Genomic DNA, 20,490 nt, shown 5'->3' on the forward strand with positions numbered 1-20,490 from the left:
TGCCGGGTTCCCACTACTCGGTGACTGTATAAATTCACCCTCACTAAGTATGGATAATCCACCCTACTACACTAGGAATGCCTTTACTGGCTCTAACAGCCGACCAATAAGCGTGTCACCTGTTATTACCAAACACAATGCTATTTATTTGTTAACAATCTGACAAGTGACCAGTACTGACCACTCCAACACGCATATAGAGAGGGCCACTCAACAGCTACATCACTTACACAAATGACTGAAAGAAATTGATAAAAAGGACATTGCAGGAGCGGTATTGTTAGATTTGAGTGCTTCATTCGATGTGGTTTTACCACAAACTACTATTGAATAAACTCATGTTATGGCTTTGCACCGACTGCTTTATCATGGATAGAATGCTGTCCATCCAATAGGACTCAAAGCGTTTTCTTTATTGGCAGCTTTTCAGATGCTAGACATGTTGAGAGTGAAATTCCACAATGAAGTTTGCTTGGCCCTTTACACTTCTCTATTTTACTAATGATTTTCCATTTGCTCTTAAAAAAGCACATGTGTCTATGTTGTGAAGGATCAGATTAAACCGAATATATATATTTATTTATGGATATATATTTAATAGTATTTGTATATCGTTTGATATCCCTTGTATATTCTTTGTACATATACACTGAATATCCCTTTAGTCTACTACAGCCCATAATAGTTAATTCTCTCATTGGACAAGAACCTGGCGCCAGCAGACAAGCCCCTGGAGTCAAGTTCAATAGTGCCGACGAACATGTCCCAACTAGCCCCGGTTCCGCGTAGGAATACGGCTACCGAAATACGAATGGTACTATTTGTTCACCGTGCATATAAATAGGGCGCAAGTAAAGTAGAACTTTTCTTTTAGTACATTAGTCCTTTACCCTCCAACCTAGTAACATACGTGAAGCCTCACCCACGACCCACGTGTGGTGCAGTATGGCCTATTTGGCCCAGAATAGGCATTGAGACCTCGTGTAAATTCATAGCTGAATTGTCATAGTTTGGCACTGTACCGTCGAGTGGGACGTATTTCTATTAAGTTAATAATAGTCTATTATGTATGGTGCATCGTTCGGTTAGAGTTCTAAAGTGAGCAGCACCCCCATCGTTTCCTCGCGTTATCTAGAGTCTTAACCAGGCTGGGCAGACCACGCGTGGTGCTTTCATCCGAGGAGTTCTGGGCGAGGACGAGTGGACCTGCACATTGGATTACCTACCCGGACGACTGCTGAGCCTATACGGCATGGAATATCTATTTGCTTTGGGTGCTTTGATTTGTGGAGCGGATAACAGCCAACGCCGGTGAGTGTTGGAATTACCCCCGAAAGGAGCCCAGGTGAGACGGCGCTCAACCCAGACCGAGGCCGCCTCGCTTCTCCTTCGTTGTGGACCTACAGCCTACAGCTACCGTCTACAAGAGGGCCCAAGTGTATTCATCTGTGGATCAAGATCCTGCGGGCACTGTGTTCTGTACCTGAATTCTCCCCAGGAATCGTTGGCCAGATGGGATGCAGCTGACGGCTCTCCAAACCCCCCCCCCCTACTGACTTACAACCAGCAGGACCCCTTTAGTATCCCGCTATAATCTTTAAGTACCATCGCTATAGTTCCCTAAAGAACCAGGTTGTATACTTGCTTCCTGCGTAACCAGAGATTGGACATTCAGTGTTGATTTGCCTACGAATACTCATTTGCCTTACAAGTGCATTCAAATCATAAATGTAATTAAGTGAATGTTGTATATACCTTTTGCTATATTAAACCTTCGACTGTTATATTTGTGTGGACCTGATTTCATATGTGGGAAAGTGTTCATCATACTTAGATATCGTGTACTGTATGGCCAGAAGTTAAAGTACATCAAGCGGTAGTGGTTTAATGATACCATACTTATCAATACAGTCAGGGAATTGTACCCCTCAGTTACAATTGGTCCTTCGAGCCGGAGGGTAACTAGTGTAATATTAATATAGTGTTATTAATATTGAAATGGCCTATGATGAACACTCCACGAAACGGTCCTCCTAACGTAGAACGCCCGCGGCGCAGACGACAGACACCTCAGTACTTAGAGGATTACGCTGTCAGTCAACTACCTAGCCTTCTACAGACGGTAAACGCGGTAAAAGTAGAAAGTAAAATTATGTCTGACCTTAACGACCAGGTTACCCCGACCACAGAGGCCCTAGTGGGTTCTAATGTAACTGACCAAGCTCACGGTGGGGACCAGGAGGGAACAGACATGCCTTTACCCCCCGCCAATACCGAAGAAGTAGTCCCCGACCAGCTCCGGGAAGAAGACAACCCTCCAGAGGTGGAACCCTGCACGGAACAAGATGAGGAGAGCGCCGAGGAGATAGAGCTCCAGGACTCCCCAACGAGTACAGCCAGGAGCGGCTCACCTCTACAAGCGTCTTCCCCCAGCGAGGCGGAGAGGATGCTGTCACAGGCGTTCCTCGTCAGCCTGACAGCCTCTACCGAACGCGATCGACTCCAGGGTGAACGCGATCGACTTCAGGGTGAACGCGATCGACTCCAAACACAGCAACGGAGCGAAGAAGAGCACATACGCCTGGAGATGAGACGCCTTCAGACGGAAGAGAATATGGCAAGAGACCGGTCCGACACCCAGCGCGCCGCTGACGGTGCCCAAAGAGAAGCAGAGCGCGACATCGCTCTCATCCAGCGCGAAGCCGAGCGCGACAGACTACAGGGCGAGCGCGACAGACTACAAGCGCAGCTAATGGAGCAGCTGATCACCAAGGCAACACCCTCTCCCTCCGCCAGGGGTTCAAGGGCCTCGTCGAGACAACAGTCAAGGGCAGCATCCCCTAACCGACCAAGCGACCCTGAACTTGACCACCACAGAGAGCCTATACCCCCGCAGACCCCCTTCCCCGACCGGTCCAAGCGAGACCCAGCTACAAGGAAGGAGCAGCATACACTGCGGAGAGGCTAAATAAACGACTACAGGATCTAGAGGACCTGACAGAAGAAGAAGAGGGAGAGGAGGAGAACCAAGCCTGATGACGGCACAGTACTCCACCGGACCAGGAGGTCCAGTACAGCCCAGGCTATACCCCCGCGGCGCTGCGCTACAGACCCCCGACTATTCACGGGTGAGCATGACGCACGACCAGCCCCGAGGAACAGCACCTGGACCAGCGGGCCATGGTACCCTGCCGGTACCAGCCCACAGAGAGGCGCAAGAGGAGACTCGCCTAGGAGGCCTCTCTCCCAACGCTCACCGATGTGCCAGCCATCCACGGCGTCATACATTGGCACACCGACGTTTCCAGACTTCACCCATGAGAATCGAGCACAGTACACGGAGCTCCGGATGTGCTTAGAGACAATGATGGTGGATGTCGTTGACGAACGCCACAAGTATGCAATATTACTGAAGCACCTGAAAATACCCCGAGCGCACAATATAGCGCTAGCCTATGCCACCTCTACGACCCCATACACCGCGGCTCTAGCAGCGCTGGACCAGAGATATGGACGTATATGGGATTACGTAATCCAAGAGATAAGGCATATTGACCGCCTACCCCCAGCAACAGACAATCGCTCACTAGACGACCTGTCTATAAAAGTGCAGTCCCTGGTAGGGATGCTGGGAGCGCAACGAGAAAAGGGTATGCACGAGCTATACGCCAACTCTAACGTCGAGAGGATTTTAGAGAAGCTGCCGCCCGCCAGACAAGAGCGCTTTAGGCGGCAAAGAGACCACCGTGATCCTAACGGTCCCGAACCATCCCTCCTCGATTTAGCCGACTTCCTGACGAGAGAAGTCAGCAGCCTACGCTTGGATACATTCGTGCGGAGCACACCAAGCTCCAGAGAGGGACCTAGGAGAGTAAACGATGGAAGAAGATCAGTGACTGTCATGCACCAATCAGAATCAGTACCGAGCAGTAAGAACCACAGTACCCCCTCGAGAAAAGAGAAGTGGAAGATGGTGTGCCCGTACTGCGAGAAGGAACACTGGCTGTCACAATGTGACCTGTTCAAGAAGATGAATGCAGAAGAAGTGAGTCAATGGATAAAGTCCAACAGGCGCTGTTACCGATGTGCGCGCAGTCACATGGCAGCCGAGTGCCGCCTAAAGAAGAGGTGCAGTCGGTGTGACGGAGCCCACCTAGATGTCCTACACGACAGTAACAGAAGAAAGCCTGCACCTGCACCATCGAGCAGCACAAAGGCAAGTGTCATGTACATTGACCCCGCCAGCAGCAGCGGCGCCCAGGTGCTCTTAAAGGTAGTCCGTGTAACATTGAGCCACCAAGATAAAGTCATGGACACTTACGCCGTCCTTGATGACGGGTCAGAGAAGACCCTTCTCCTCGCATCCGCTGCGGCCCAGCTGGGACTGCGGGGGAGCGAGAACCAGATGACGATTCGGACAATAAGAAGAGATTTAAAGACGATAAAAGGCGAGAATGTCTCCTTCACTATCGCAGCAAGCGGGCAGCCAGAGAGACGGTATAGGATTACAAATGCTTTCACCAGCCAAGAAATAGGACTATCACAGTACACCTACCCCATCGCCAAACTGATGGATAAATATGTGCACTTGCGTCAACTACCTATCCCGCTCATAGACGGCGCCACCCCGACCCTGCTGATAGGATCCGACCATGCAGACCTCATAGTCCCGATAGACCGGGTCCATACAGGACCCAGAGGCTGTCCTGCAGCAGTCGAGACCCGCCTAGGATGGACATTACAAGGCCCCCTCGCTAAATCTCTCAACCGAACAGCAGCCACTAGCTGCCTCCACTCCAGAGTGACAGAAGAAGACACCACTCTCCTGCAGCATGTCGAGAGGCTATGGACACTAGAGACAATGCCCTTTAAGAACGAAAAGAAAGACATTCGTTCTAAAGAAGACATTTACGCCATAAACCTCCTCGAGCAAGGGACAAAGAGAGTCACAGTCGGCGGAGTGATGAGATACGCAACTCCACTCCTGAGGCGAGAGGGAATGCCCACCTTTCACGCCACGAAAGAAGCTACGGAGCGGTATCTATTGAACACAGAGCGGCGCCTAGCCAAAGACCCCGCTCAAGAGAGTGTGTACCGCGCTGAGATTGAGAAGCTAATCACAGCGAGACACGTAATGAAGATTGACATTAAAGAGGCCGATCAGACGACCGAATCATGGTACGTGCCGCACCACAAGGTCCACCACAACGGCAAGGATCGCATTGTGTTTAACTGCAGCTACCAGATTGGATCCCAGAATCTGAATAAAGAGCTCTTGCCCGGCCCCACACTCGGCCCCTCTCTACTAGGCGTGCTACTACGCTTCCGCCAGGACAAGGTGGCTATCAGCGGGGATATCAAAGGGATGTTCCTGCAGGTGAGACTAGTGGAGGAGGATAAGCCCCTACTGCGGTTCCTATGGAGAGAGAGGATCGGAGATGAGCACCCAGCCATCTACCAATGGGAAGTCCTCCCCTTCGGAACCACATGCAGCCCGTGCTGTGCTACATTTGCACTGCAGAAACACGTCGCAGAGGACCCAGCAGCAGATGAAGAGGTCCGACACAGTGTGAAGAACAGTTTCTACGTGGACAACTGTTTACAAAGCGTTTCGACCCAAGAAGAAGCCGAGGCTCTCCTACTCAAGCTACGCGCCTCCCTGATCAAAGGCGGCTTTGATCTCAGGCAGTGGGCCAGCAGCGACCCGCAAGTATTGCGCAGCCTCTCCCCCGCGGACAAGGCAGCCAGTAGCGAGACCTGGATGGCGACCATCCCAGGAGAAGCCCAAGAAATGACACTAGGACTAGTCTGGCGCTTCAAAACAGACTCGCTCCACTATAGACACAAACCCCTGACCACGGAGCAGGGAAGGTCGACGGCGATACCGACCACCAGACGGAGTGTGTACAGAACACTCGCCAGACAATATGACCCGTTGGGATGTATTCTACCTTACACCACCAGGGCAAAGATGATTGTACGAGCACTATGGGACAAGGACCAGGGCTGGGACGACCCAATACCCGCACACCTTGCCTCCACATGGAGAGAGTGGGAGACGGAACTCCGCTCACTCCCAGGCGTCAACATACGCCGCAGCTACTTCCCACCCACAGTGAGGCCAGAGACATGCAAGATGGATCTACACGTCTTCAGCGACGCCTCCGAAGTAGCCTATGGATCTGTGGCCTACTTGCGTGCCCAAGAGAAGGGAGGAGAGATACACACCGCTTTCATCCTGGCTCGCTCAAGAATAGCCCCACGAAAGCAACAATCTATCCCGCGTCTAGAGCTCTGCGCAGCCCTAGCAGGAGCGCATCTAGCCACGTTAATCCAACGTGAACTCACCATCCCGGTGCAAAGAACAATCTTGTGGTCAGACTCTACGACAGTACTCACATGGATCAAGTCTGATTCATGCAGATACAAGGTCTTCGTGGGAGTCAGAGTCACAGAGATTCAAGAGTTAACAGAAGCAGCAAGCTGGCAGTATGTGGACACCAAACACAACCCAGCTGACGTCATCACCCGGGGAATGTCCCTGGATGACCTCACCCGTCACAACATCTACAGTGACGGACCAGAGTTCCTCAAGCTCCCGGAAGAAGAGTGGCCTACGCCCACCCCACGGGAAGCGAGTAAAGAAGAGGCTGAAAACAAGAAACCTATGTTCTGTGGATTGAGCACAGTCGCCTCCACAGACCCCAACATAGATGACTGCCTCACCCTACAGAGTGCGCAGCTAAAGACATTCCTGTGGCACCACCCAGAGATTCAGCCCACCACTGACATTTCAGCAGCTGACTACGAAGAAGCAGAACTTCCTCTACTACAACGAGCCCAGAGAGACTCGTTCCCCGATGAGCTAGACTGTCTACAGGGAGGAAAGCCCGTCCCATCAGACAGCAGACTGCTCCACCTGGCACCCGAGAGTGACGCCCATAATCTCATCAGAGTGGGTGGTCGTCTGCGGAGAGCCCCCGACCTACCGGATGACGTTAAGTACCCGATAGTCTTGAACAGCCGACACAAGGTCACAGAGCTGATCATAAAGAAATACGACGAGGATGTGCACCACGCAGGAGCAGAGAGAGTCTTCGCGGAGATCAGACGTCGCTATTGGATACTTCAAGGGAGAGAAGCAGTGCGACGCTTCCAGCAAACCTGTCTAGACTGCCGAAAGTGGCGCGCGCAGCCCAGCATGCCCCGGATGGCTGACCTACCTCCCTGTCGCCTCCGACTCGGCGACAAGCCCTTTCACTCCACAGGCATGGACTGTTTTGGCCCGTTGTATATAAAGAAAGGAAGAGGAACCGAGAAGCGGTGGGGTATTGTATTCAAATGCATGACCACCAGAGCGATACATATCGAACTCCTTCCAACCATGAGCACAGACTCATTCCTTATGGCCTTCCGAAGATTCACATCGCGGAAAGGAAAACCGTCTACATTGTTGTCTGATCACGGGACAAACTTCAAAGGCGGAGAAAGAGAGCTGAGAGAGAGCTTCCAAGCTATGGGCCCAGAACTTAAGACCCACCTCGCTCCATCCCAGATTGACTTCCAGTTTAATCCCCCGAACGCACCCCACTTCGGTGGAACCTGGGAACGAGAAGTACGTTCTATAAAGACAGCCCTGTACACCGTGCTTGGGGCCCAGACTGTGGCGGAAGAAGTCCTAATGACAGTCCTCACGGAGATCGAGGGAGTATTGAACTCCAAGCCCCTCGGTTACGTCTCAAGTGATGTAGCAGATGTCGACCCAGTCACCCCCAACACACTCTTGATGGGGCGGCTGGACCCCGCGCTACCCCAGACAATGTACAGGCCTGAAGAAGCGAACGGCCGAAGAATGTGGAGGTACAGTCAAGTACTGGCTGACAAGTTTTGGAATAGCTTCCTACTCCACTATCTACCGTCTCTACAGACCCGCCAGAAGTGGGTAAAAGAGAGAGACAATTTGACAGAAGGAACAGTCGTCATGATTATCGACCAGTCACTACCCAGAGCTATGTGGCCGGCTGGCCGCGTAAGCAAAGTGATCACCGGTGCCGATGGCAAGGTCCGAGCAGCTGAAGTGCTCGTCCAAGGGCGAACTTACACACGACCCATGGCGAGGCTAATAGAACTGCCAAGACTCCCAGACACTATCGATGACGACCATGACCCCACGACTTTGTGAGTTGACTGACCCTTACAGCGGACCTTGAGTGGTAGACAGTGCGGTTAATCTGTCTTTGCTTAGCTAATTAGGTGGGACTAATTAGGGTGCGGCTGTTGTGAAGGATCAGATTAAACCGAATATATATATTTATTTATGGATATATATTTAATAGTATTTGTATATCGTTTGATATCCCTTGTATATTCTTTGTACATATACACTGAATATCCCTTTAGTCTACTACAGCCCATAATAGTTCATTCTCTCATTGGACAAGAACCTGGCGCCAGCAGACAAGCCCCTGGAGTCAAGTTCAATAGTGCCGACGAACATGTCCCAACTAGCCCCGGTTCCGCGTAGGAATACGGCTACCGAAATACAAATGGTACTATTTGTTCACCGTGCATATAAATAGGGCGCAAGTAAAGTAGAACTTTTCTTTTAGTACATTAGTCCTTTACCCTCCAACCTAGTAACAGACGTGAAGCCTCACCCACGACCCACGTGTGGTGCAGTATGGCCTATTTGGCCCAGAATAGGCATTGAGACCTCGTGTAAATTCATAGCTGAATTGTCATAGTTTGGCACTGTACCGTCGAGTGGGACGTATTTCTATTAAGTTAATAATAGTCTATTATGTATGGTGCATCGTTCGGTTAGAGTTCTAAAGTGAGCAGCACCCCCATCGTTTCCTCGCGTTATCTAGAGTCTTAACCAGGCTGGGCAGACCACGCGTGGTGCTTTCATCCGAGGAGTTCTCGGCGAGGACGAGTGGACCTGCACATTGGATTACCTACCCGGACGACTGCTGAGCCTATACGGCATGGAATATCTATTTGCTTTGGGTGCTTTGATTTGTGGAGCGGATAACAGCCAACGCCGGTGAGTGTTGGAATTACCCCCGAAAGGAGCCCAGGTGAGACGGCGCTCAACCCAGACCGAGGCCGCCTCGCTTCTTCTTCGCTGTGGACCTACAGCCTACAGCTACCGTCTACAAGAGGGCCCAAGTGTATTCATCTGTGGATCAAGATCCTGCGGGCACTGTGTTCTGTACCTGAATTCTCCCCAGGAATCGTTGGCCAGATGGGATGCAGCTGACGGCTCTCCAAACCCCCCCCCCCCCCTACTGACTTACAACCAGCAGGACCCCTTTAGTATCCCGCTATAATCTTTAAGTACCATCGCTATAGTTCCCTAAAGAACCAGGTTGTATACTTGCTTCCTGCGTAACCAGAGATTGGACATTCAGTGTTGATTTGCCTACAAATACTCATTCGCCTTACAAGTGCATTCAAATCATAAATGTAATTAAGTGAATGTTGTATATACCTTTTGCTATATTAAACCTTCGACTGTTATATTTGTGTGGACCTGATTTCATATGTGGGAAAGTGTTCATCATACTTAGATATCGTGTACTGTATGGCCAGAAGTTAAAGTACATCAAGCGGTAGTGGTTTAATGATACCATACTTATCAATACAGTCAGGGAATTGTACCCCTCAGTTACAGTCTATGTATTCTGAAAGCACCCACCGTTAATGAACCTTGAACAAAATCAGATGATTTGAATTGCAAACAGTACTAGAATGGGTTACCAGCAATAAACTAGTCTTAAACATACCAACAACTAAAAGGATTGTATTTGGTTCAAATGATCTGTTGAGCTTTAAATCTCAGCTGAACCTGATGCTAAACAATTTAGCTGTTGAGCAAGAAGAAGAAACAAAGCTTCTTGGTGTTATTTAGATTGTAACTTGTTGTGGAGGGGACATATAGATTATGTTGTTGCATTTTCCATGCAAGTTTTAAGTCCAAGTTTCTCTTAGTGCTCTGGTGTGCATTTTTGCTGACTGCAAAGTTACATAACCACTAAAAATCAGTTGTTATTCAAAACGTTTATCGTGCCTTTATTTTTAAGGCTAAATCGTTAAACCGGAAGTGATCCTGCGGCCAAATGTTGCTGTCTTGTCACGACCAGAGCCCTCAGAGCCCTTTATACGGCTCTGGTCACGACCAAATAACGCAGTTATTGATTGGTGCAAAATACTTCCGAGAACCCACCTCCTCTCTATATTCCTTGTTGCTCATTGGTGGAAAACAAATGCCGATCAAGTAACCAGGAAGTCCACTATATTCGAGGCATTTTGATTTTCACCGATCGATGTTTTTGTTTTCCAGCTACTTTTACTTGCTGGCTTGCTGCAGAAAAACACACTGGCCTACCAGATATCACGGAGAATAGTTATGTTACTGATATTGTTTTGAGATTTTACACCACGTGGCCCTTCTCGAGTGTTGCCGTTGAGTTGGTAAGCAAAGATCAGAGGCTTGTGTGCTTTGTTACCAAGAAACCGGGCCTCCCAGTGTCCTAACAAAGGCTTTCTCTTGATTATTTCCAAGGCGCCAGGGTGAATGTGGCGCTACCACCATCCAGCTTCCACGACATTCTTTCACATTCAATTTATTTTAGTTTAGTAACTTTATTTGTATTTTCTTTTACTTTAACAGGCTGAAACACAGACATATCTACTAACCTCTTTGCTAATGATCACACCCTACACAGAGCAGCCTGTTCTAGCTGATATTCATAGATAGTCATAGATATAAAGCAGAAGATGTGACATTACATCATACATCCTGGATATTGTTTACCATTTCTGGGGCGGTCAGCGGGTTGTGTCTTAAGTGTCCAACCAGAACACTCCAGACCTGCAGGTAAAGACGAACGATAAAGCGCACATTTCAACAGTTTGTGTGCTTTGTTACCAAGAAACCGGGCCTCCCAGTGTCCTAACAAAGGCTTTCTCTTGATTATTTCCAAGGTGTCAGGGACAGGTGAATGTTGTTGCCCTACATATTTTAACTACGATCTTGAGAATTTGGGGACATGAGGTAATCCAAACAGCAAGAGCATGTCATTCATGGTCTCATAGTTACATACATACAGTTATATATTCATAACGTCTGTTCACCTGATAATCATTTCCAAGCTGTCGGAATCTCCACATTTTGTTTTCAGTCTGACAAATAGACTGGATGGTTTGGGGATACAGGGTGGGGGATGCATAGCTTCACAGTCCTATACACTATAGATACACTTAAAGTATAGATACAAATACAATATAATATAAAAAAAAAAAAAAAAGTACAAACCTTTACAAAAGTTTACCTTGGTATCCTCTCTCCATGGTTCTCTACCTGAACTCACCTGGTGTAACTCACTCTGACCGGGGGCAGGACGTCCTACAGGAAGACACTCTGGACTCCAGCTCCAGTAGAAGATGACTTCTTTAGAACCCAGGGACCAAGACGTCCTACTGAACATCAAGAAAGAAGAGACTTTAGACTCTCCAGACCCACCTATGGACATTTATACTAGATTGAAGGAGGAGCCCACAGATGATCAGGATATATGTAAGTTCACATTCCTTCTTTTTCAATAACATCTCTTTCTGCTATCTTGTATAATTGTTTTGTTCATCATTGTCATACAGGCTTTATCTTCCATTTTCAATACGTTTTTTTTTTTATACTTGACTCAAATATGCTCTATGTCGATATGTGTCCATGTCCAAAATCAGGGACCATGATGGAAATAAGTGCTTGCACTTTCTCATGTTTTTATCCCTTGGATGCTGTCTTTTACTCCACAATAAAAATCAATCAATAAACCAAGACAATCGACTCTCCTGGCCAGTAGTGTAAGATGTGAAGAAAAATATAAACCTTGATAGAATAAAACAAATGGCAACCAGTGTGCATTAGAGAAAGGGACAGCTGTTACATCAACAAGCTGATTCTAACAATATATCAGTCAATCCAGTGTCAGATCATGACACAGATGTTTATCCAGTTTGTAGCCTACATTCGTTCTTCATAGACTAAATAACAATACACAATTTCAATGTTAATAGAAAGTGAAAGTATTCCTGCGGGCTGAGAAAGCGTGATTTAGGCTCCTTTCCAACACGACCACCAGGGGTATATTGTGTGGTTACTGGACTTGAGTTATATTAGAAGAATAACAAAACCTTGAATTAAAAAGATATTTGCCTAATTCTCTATTTTTACATTCATCCAGCTCATTAATATCTGTAACAGATGCATGTCTCTGTGTGCATTAATATCTGTAACAGATGCATGTCTCTGTGTGCATTAATATCTGTAACAGATGCATGTCTTTGTGTGCATTAATATCTGTAACAGAACGCATGTCTCTATGCATTAATATCTAACAGACGCATGTCTCTCTGTGCATTAATATCTGTAGCAGACGCATGTCTCTGTGTGCATCAAGGCTCCTATACACATATGTTTGGATGACTGCTCTTTTTGGTCAATGCAGGCAAAATTCACAGAATATTACCTTGAAAATGAAATTAAAATAAAATGTTTTATTTATTTAGGCTTTGCCATTCTCTTACATTGTTCACTAATGAACAAGTCCCTAATCTCGAGTCTTGTCTCAAGTCTGAAGTCGCCAGGGTATGAGTTTCAAGTCATGTCAAGTTGATTTGCATGCAACTTAAACTCGAGTCCCCATCTCTGTATCTTACCATATCAATTCTGAATCAAATCTAGTCGGCTGAACCACAAGTTGGTGAGTTGGGTTTTTCTGGGTGCTCAAGATGATTACAGCTCTCCACCCTGCAATTCAATCCAATGAGGCAAACAAAGAATGTTACCAAAAACACATTATAAATAAATACAAATAATGATAATAATTTATTTATTTTTCTTGGCTTGGGCAATTTTGAGATTTCGTTTTTTTAAATTGTTATACTGTTGTAATTCATTTCCATCCAGGAACTTGCAGGCAACATGAGAACCGATAAAACCTCAACACAATATTTTACAGAATCGATGGTATGATACATAGAGATAGAGTTGTGTATACTCCCGTTCCGTAACACATGACGATCAACTTCCTCAAATTAAATGAGGACAACTGAAATCCTACTAGTCGGTAATATAACAAAAAGAGAAATATTACAGAGCAATATGGGGCAACTTACTCCTTGGATCAAACCCGAAGTTACAAGTCTTGGTGAGAAAAGGGTTAGAAATAAACTTTTTTTCCCCAGGGCTTTTTTTGCCCGCCTTAATTGATTTTCGGGGGCTTTTTATTTTATTTCGGGGGCACTGAATTTTTATGATGTAAAAGGTTATTAACACATTCCCTGCCACACTTCTATCCATCAATGTATGATCACTTCCACCAGTCTAAGCCTATGGAGATGTTTACCTTCTTTGCAGGGCTATAACTTTTTAAATTCTATTGCTAAATTGACATTACTATGGCCCATTCAACATCGATTATCTATCGTTCAGGATGTAGGAACGTTATACTTTTTCATTCATAGATTTATATGAAAATACCGTCTAGAATATAAATATATTTTTATCGTTTTCTGCAGTAATTCCTAGAACGTGAGTTATAGGCATAAACGCATATATAGATTATCAACTGCCGTTTGTTGGCGATACACGCTATATTAAAAATTTCAACTGTACATGATCCTAAACGTTATGACTTATCATGCGCGGATGAACGGGGGGGGGGGGGGTCGTTTATAATTCCGTGATCGTTAGTAAATGCTTTATGTAGTATGGGTGATATATTGATCAGAGCAGTTTACATTAATATTAATAAACAAACGTGCTGAAAATGACGTCGGCGTCCTCTTACCGTTCGCCGATGAGACTGGAGGAAAAACATCCCACTTATTTGACGGCGATCTCCTAAATCCATTTCCGGTTTGTATAATCATAATAAACGCCCAAATCATATAGATTATTGCGTTATGGCAGCGATCGCTACACACGGACGTGTGTCTAGAGTCCCGCAACAATATGTGAGTGCCGGACGCATTTCCCAGATGCACCGAGATCACGTGAGATCCATTTCCGGTTGTAACTCGCCGATCATCCACCAGGCGGCAGTATTGAAGCGTTGCAGAGTTGTGCAGGCTCCCACTGTATCAGACCAGGCTCCGTGAGGGAATTCTGAATACCATGGCGAAAAAATTAAATATGATCTTAATAACGTTGTACGCCGTCGAATGGCAGAATTAGCATGACCTTGAAACACGTTGTACGACGTTTTTGGCGCAGGATGTGTTAAACATGCTTCTCAGTGGCTGGGTGGCGCAGCGAACATTGCACTCGTCACCAACGCAAGAGACACCGGGTTCGACTCTGGCTGTTGGCGTTGCCTCCGGCTTGGGCCGGCCGTCATACTAACTCAATTGGCAGAGTTAAAGGGTGGAAGTCGATGGGTGGTAATCTGGACGTTGTGGGCAGCGACTCCTACAGGTCGGTTGGGGACGCCTGCACAGCAGAGACAGGAAATGGCGGGGGTAGTGTGAGCCTCCCACACGTTACACCTTGCCAATGAGAGTCCGCGCTGGCAGGTGAAAAGATGTGACAGGCTGCCTCCTCGTGTACCGGAGGGGACACGTGATGCAAGGCTTCTATCCTCCCTACAACCGGCCAGTGGGGGGCATATGCGAGCAACGTTCAAGACAGGGGAGGGAAGAATTGGCACAATAGAATTGGGATGGGAGAAAAATAGAAAGAAGAAAAAGTTAAAAAAAAAACATGCTTATAAAAAAATAAAAAAAAATAAAAAATAAAGCTTTACAGCGGTTTGCCTTAAATAATGTTTGGCACACAAAGACCGAACTGACTGAAAAATATAGGCTACATTTGTGAAAGTATTAACTTAGTGCAAACAAACTAAATAATTAAACCTTTCTATTTTTGTGGCCACATTATAGACAAAGGCCATCAACATAAACATATATGCTCAACCAGCACTAGACTTTCCTTTCTTTAAAGCTGCCATGTCTTATAAATGGCCTTTTCCAGTGTTTAGCATTGTTTCCTAGCAATGGGGATTTATATCAATGGGGTCTGTTTCTCTAATTCTCATTTTGGCTCATCAGTCTAGTCTCGAGTTCACGAGATCCTCCCTCACTCAACTAAGCCGTTCTGATTTGACTGTTTTGCTGATGTGAATAAGGCACTGGTTGTAGTCACCGCCCACAATCAACAATTCGCTCAACAACGGAGCAGTGGGAATAATGCGGAAGCGGTCTCCCTGTCCCTGACTCTCCCTCTCTCTCTCTCAACCTGCTTTTTACACACAAACTGCTGTTGAGCCGCTCACACAGCGCACACGCGCACGCACGGAGCGATGTATCCTCTCTCTCTCTCCATCTCTCTCTCAACCTGCATTTTACACACAAACTGCAGTTGAGCTGCTCACACAGCGCACACGCACGCACGGAGCGATGTATCCTCTCTCTCTCGCTCGCTCATTCTCTCTCTCGCTCTCTCTCGTATACATGTATCACGCTGTGTGGGTGACTGTCACTCAAAGCGCTTATGGGCGGAGCCCAGTCCAAAAACAGCTTGAAATCTTGAAGTGGAAAAATGCTGCTTTAGAGTAATTGATTAGAAATAGAAAACAATGAATTTATTTTTAAAATTTTTACAGATGTGTTCCATAGACTCTCAGGAATTGTGTAAAGTTGCCCAAATAGTGAAATGAATAGCAATACATGTCCCCTTTAAAATAAACACAAAAAAACAATGTCACATTTTTTTTATTCCCTGATTGTCAGTTCTTAACTCATTCAGCGCCAGGGATTAGACGGGTCCCGTTGTAGCTATGCCACGCTTTAAAGATAGGAGTGCGTCACCTTGTTTGTTGAGCTATATCTATATTCTATATTATAGCTATGGGGACAATACTATGGTCATTTGACAGTGACTTTCTTCCGTCCAAGATGCAAAAAAGAGAATTTTCCCATGCCCGTTATCCTGTGGTGGATATAAGTATAATTTCAGAGTGGTCCGGGGTAATTCCCGAAAAGCTGAGTTATAGCCTTATACGTGAACTCTACTATAAGCGTTGGCGTTTCTTGCCTGGACACGCTACTATTCCCAAATCAAATGTATATAATGGGTATTATGTTTCATCATGAATGCATGAATGGGGGGGGGGTCGTTTCTGATACTTTGATTGCCAGTAACGGCATTCGTATTGAACACTAAAAACGCTGATCAGCTGGATCGGTATAAAAACATTGCACGATCAAGCTAGAATTGACGTTTCAAAGGGTGTTCGATATTGCCATCTAGCAGGATGCGGCCGGTATTGCACTTTGGCGATCTCAGACTCATTCCCTATGGTAACACCGAGGTCCCTGGATGAATAATTAATAAAAATATAGAATAAAAGAATAAACAACCTATACCAGATATCTCGGGTCTGGCATCCAACGCATGGCGAGTTAACCCGAAGGAAAAGTGTCACTGTTATTTAAAAAAAAAATAAACAAACAAATTAGAAGGCCATCAATATAAAATGCAGCATAAATCAAACTAACACACACACTGTACTGTTCCAAAACAACACAGCTCTGTTCATTCTATTTTTAAAATACGTACATTGTCTGTCTACATTTATTTAGACTAATATTATTTAAATATTGAGTGCAACACAGTAATTGTGAAACTGTGGTGGATTAACGTAATTCACCCACGGAAATTGGAACTAGGGGTGCACCGATATATCGGTCGGGTATCGGTATCGGCCGATAAGTGCCTTGTTGACTGCTAGGCCGATAAGCTCAAATGTGCCGATAGCAGTCGCCGATAACTAACCATCCATTTGTGTAGCGTCAAGACAAAAAAAAAAAAATTCACTCGCGACCTACCTGCACAACGCCCGCCGTCCGCCCCACACACACACAAGCTACTGCATCAAAGTTACTATTTATGATTAACAAGGCATTCGTTTTGTGGCATTAACGTTATATAGTTAGTGTTACACGGACAATAACATCAGCATATTATTATTACCCATAGCAGCAAGGCATTACTCCGAGTCCGTTCATAGCCGGGAGGCAGACGACTAACGTTACTGGTGAAAATGTGATTTACGTTGGAATACTCCTTTGCCAACTTGCTGTACTTTGCTTGCAGGTCTGCAGCCATTATTACTGGATTAAGAATAGCCCCAACTTTAGCCAACGTAACGTTATGGCTAAACCTTTAACATTAGTTAACCCTAGCTTTCGGTTAGCTGTTCAATGCTAATGTAATAACACAACCAAGCGAATCCATCAGAGCTCCCCATCAACACCGCTCTGTCGGGAGGATGGCATTTAAGAAAGTATCTGCTGTTAAAATGACACAAACATTCGTTTTGTGGCATTAACGTTATTATAGTTAGTTACACGTTCAATTACATCAGCATAGTATTTACCCGAAGATAGCAAGCAAGCCGTGCATAGCTCGGTTACATTCCGTTGCTCATTCCGTACCCAACTACACATTCTGCAATCTGTTAATAAAGTTTTCAACCAGACAAATGTATAGAAAGGCTTTGTTTTATTATAACATTTGTTGCAGTAAAATCATTGTGTCTCGTTTGGCCATCCTGTGGAGCGCGCTGGTCGGCGGGCACTGCCGGGCAGCTAACTTATTAGCTTGTTGTGGTTCTGAGTTTGACTCGCATTCTCACAAGCAGATCAATGGCGGCATGCCCCGAAGTAGAAAAATGAATATTCGCTTGGTGGTAAGCAGGAGGTGGGTGCTAGCGGTGTGGCGTAATTGGCCGAATCGACTGTCAATCAAAATGGTTCCATTGCATTGGTTGAAAGCTCTGGTTGAGAGAATAGTATCCCGCTGCAGGCCGCCAGAATGGTTCCATTGCATTGGTTGAAAGCTCTGGTTGAGAAAATAGTATCCCTCTGCAGGCCGCCAGACGATACTGGGAGAGGGATCAGTGATACCATAAACATATTTCTTGATGTTTCCTTTTTTAAGTAAGTAAAGAGGCCTACAAATACAAACACACATACAAATATACAGTAGTTTCATTAAAAAAATTAAAAAAAAATTAAAAAAAAAATTAAAAAAAATTAAAAATACTTATTTTTTGCCACAATTATCGGTATCGGTATCGGTATCGGCCGATTGTGTTAGTTGAACAATCGGTATCGGTATCGGTGGCCAATTTTCATATCGGTGCACCCCTAATTGGAACGGTGTAGGGGTTGGGGGGTCCGCACGGACAATTTAGCGTGTGGTACATTCGGACCTTCTCGACTCTACCTGAGTCGAATCGAGTTGATAACATGCAGTGGAAAAGCGGCAATAGTCCCGGTTGGAGTTAGTAAACACAGTTGTATGTTAGCCATCTTGGATGTTGAATAAACGCCTAGCATTGTCTTTCAACACCCCGCCTCTCAGACTCCCATTTTCTCCTCTGCTAGCTACGGTAACATTTCATTGGCTGTATTAGAGCTGGCGGGCTACCATAGTTAAACGCGCGTTGTACTTGTAGCGTCACAAACCGTGCTAACATTATGGCAAGATGTGTGTAGGCCTATGTAATGTTAATGCCTATGTTTTTAAAGTCGTAATGAAGATTGCACTTGCCATTTCCACAAACTGACTAGCACCTGCTGCTGCCAGCAGGCGGCGCGTCACCTCTCGCGCCTCCGTGCCAAATGAAGATTTTTATTTTGCGCAACTGAACAATACACACATGCCCGAGCGATGTACGCTTCTAATGCGTACCGTTCCACCCCTAATATATATATATATATATATATATATATATAATTAGTAAACTGTCTGGGGATTTTTTTGCCCCCCTTAACTGATTATTGAGGGCATTTAGTACATTTTATGGCATTTTGCCCCAAGCCCCCGTTCATTTCGAACCCTGCTTGGTGTTATAATAGACTCAGACCTAAGCTTTAAATCACACATCAACAAGGTGACAAAAACATACATTTTCCACCTTAGAAACATAGCTAATGTAGCACCCTGAATATGTGGCTATTATTCAGAAGTGCCGACTTGCCTTTTATCTCCCCTTTGTGCACAAAGACATATTAACTAGTTTCCATTGATATTCCCTCGAACAATGACGCGGGTTTCTCCTTCTCTCACCGGCTGGAATATGGATTATAAACTGTAAAAAAACTGAATCATATTCTATCCACCCAGTGCTTCCTGTGGGGCTAGTTGGCGGTACCAGCAGGGGGCGGCGGTGGCAGGCGGAGCGTACGAGAGAGACAGAGAAGGAAGCAAGTCAACGGGAACGGAAGTGAGGAGGGCCAGCCTCTTCGGCGTTGAACGTGAACCGAGAAGGACGTGTGTCGTTGAGCCCCGTTGTGGACCACACGGGTGAACGTATTGAACTTGAGTATATTATGGGTTATATCAGAAATATAAGCGTAGTAGCGTGTTGCATGTCCCCACTGAACAACCCTAGTGATACTACGAGTTATTCTAGAAGACAAGCGGTATAGCCAAGTGTTGGCTTATGTTAAAGATATCCCCTCCAGTGAGGTGCCCAGCCAGCGTGACTTGAAGAGGACCGGTGTTTAGAGGCACCCTGCGTCATTGTATGTTGCGGCTAGCAGGAGGGCTGTCTGGGACCCACAGAGTAGCTTCAGTTAAGGTAGGGCCAGAATATTGTCGCGCGTCGACCCAGCACCGGCCGTCAACCGCCTGTCTTCGCCGTCGTTCGGCATCTGCTCTGCACCGGCTGTCTTCAGCCCAGCACGGGAGTTCGTCCCGTCCAGCACAGGTCACCATCACCCAGCACGCGCTCTCAGCCCGCTACTGCTCCCTCTGATCCAGCCCCGCTTGCTAGCGCCCGTGACGAGAGCGTTCAACGCCATCTTATCACCCGGACAGTGGTGGTGCGGCGAGGCCGCCATCTTGGTTGAGTACATTATAGCTTCGGTGCTCAGGATCTTATTGCACAGTACACAGTGTGATGCGGCCTACGGGTGAAGCTAACGTTGCTAACTACAGTTCATAGGGGTACCCCATAAACATTACATGTCGGCATTAGTATAGGACTTTTGTTTTGGTAAAGTGGGCCCACCTTTTTCATTTCCTTTGAGTGTGATAACGTGTTTGTTCTTTAATAATAATTTCCCATCTAATTAACCCTTCCCCTGCGGGAAGGTTACTGACCAGTGGTATCATAAGTAAAGCCTTAGAGAGGTATTATCATTACCATATAATTAAAGCCTGAGAGAGGTATTATCCCTGGTACTAACCCAGACGTGGGTGATGAGTCAAGCACATTGGTGTATAATATAAGTGTCTAGAAGGTATTGAGTTACAACTGGGGTAATGGTAAGATTCCATCCTATTTAAACCATTGCCATTAAATCTTTGTAACTGAACAGTACAATTAACTATAAAGAAATAGAAAGGAGTTCTGTGTGCGTGTCCCTTCCTGAGCCTATAAACAACTGTTTTGGTGTGGGTAACGTTAATAC

The sequence above is a fragment of the Notolepis coatsorum genome (assembly GCF_963971535.1).
Source record: "Notolepis coatsorum genome assembly, chromosome: 12".
In the NCBI taxonomy this organism is placed as follows: Eukaryota; Metazoa; Chordata; class Actinopteri; order Aulopiformes; family Paralepididae; genus Notolepis; species Notolepis coatsorum.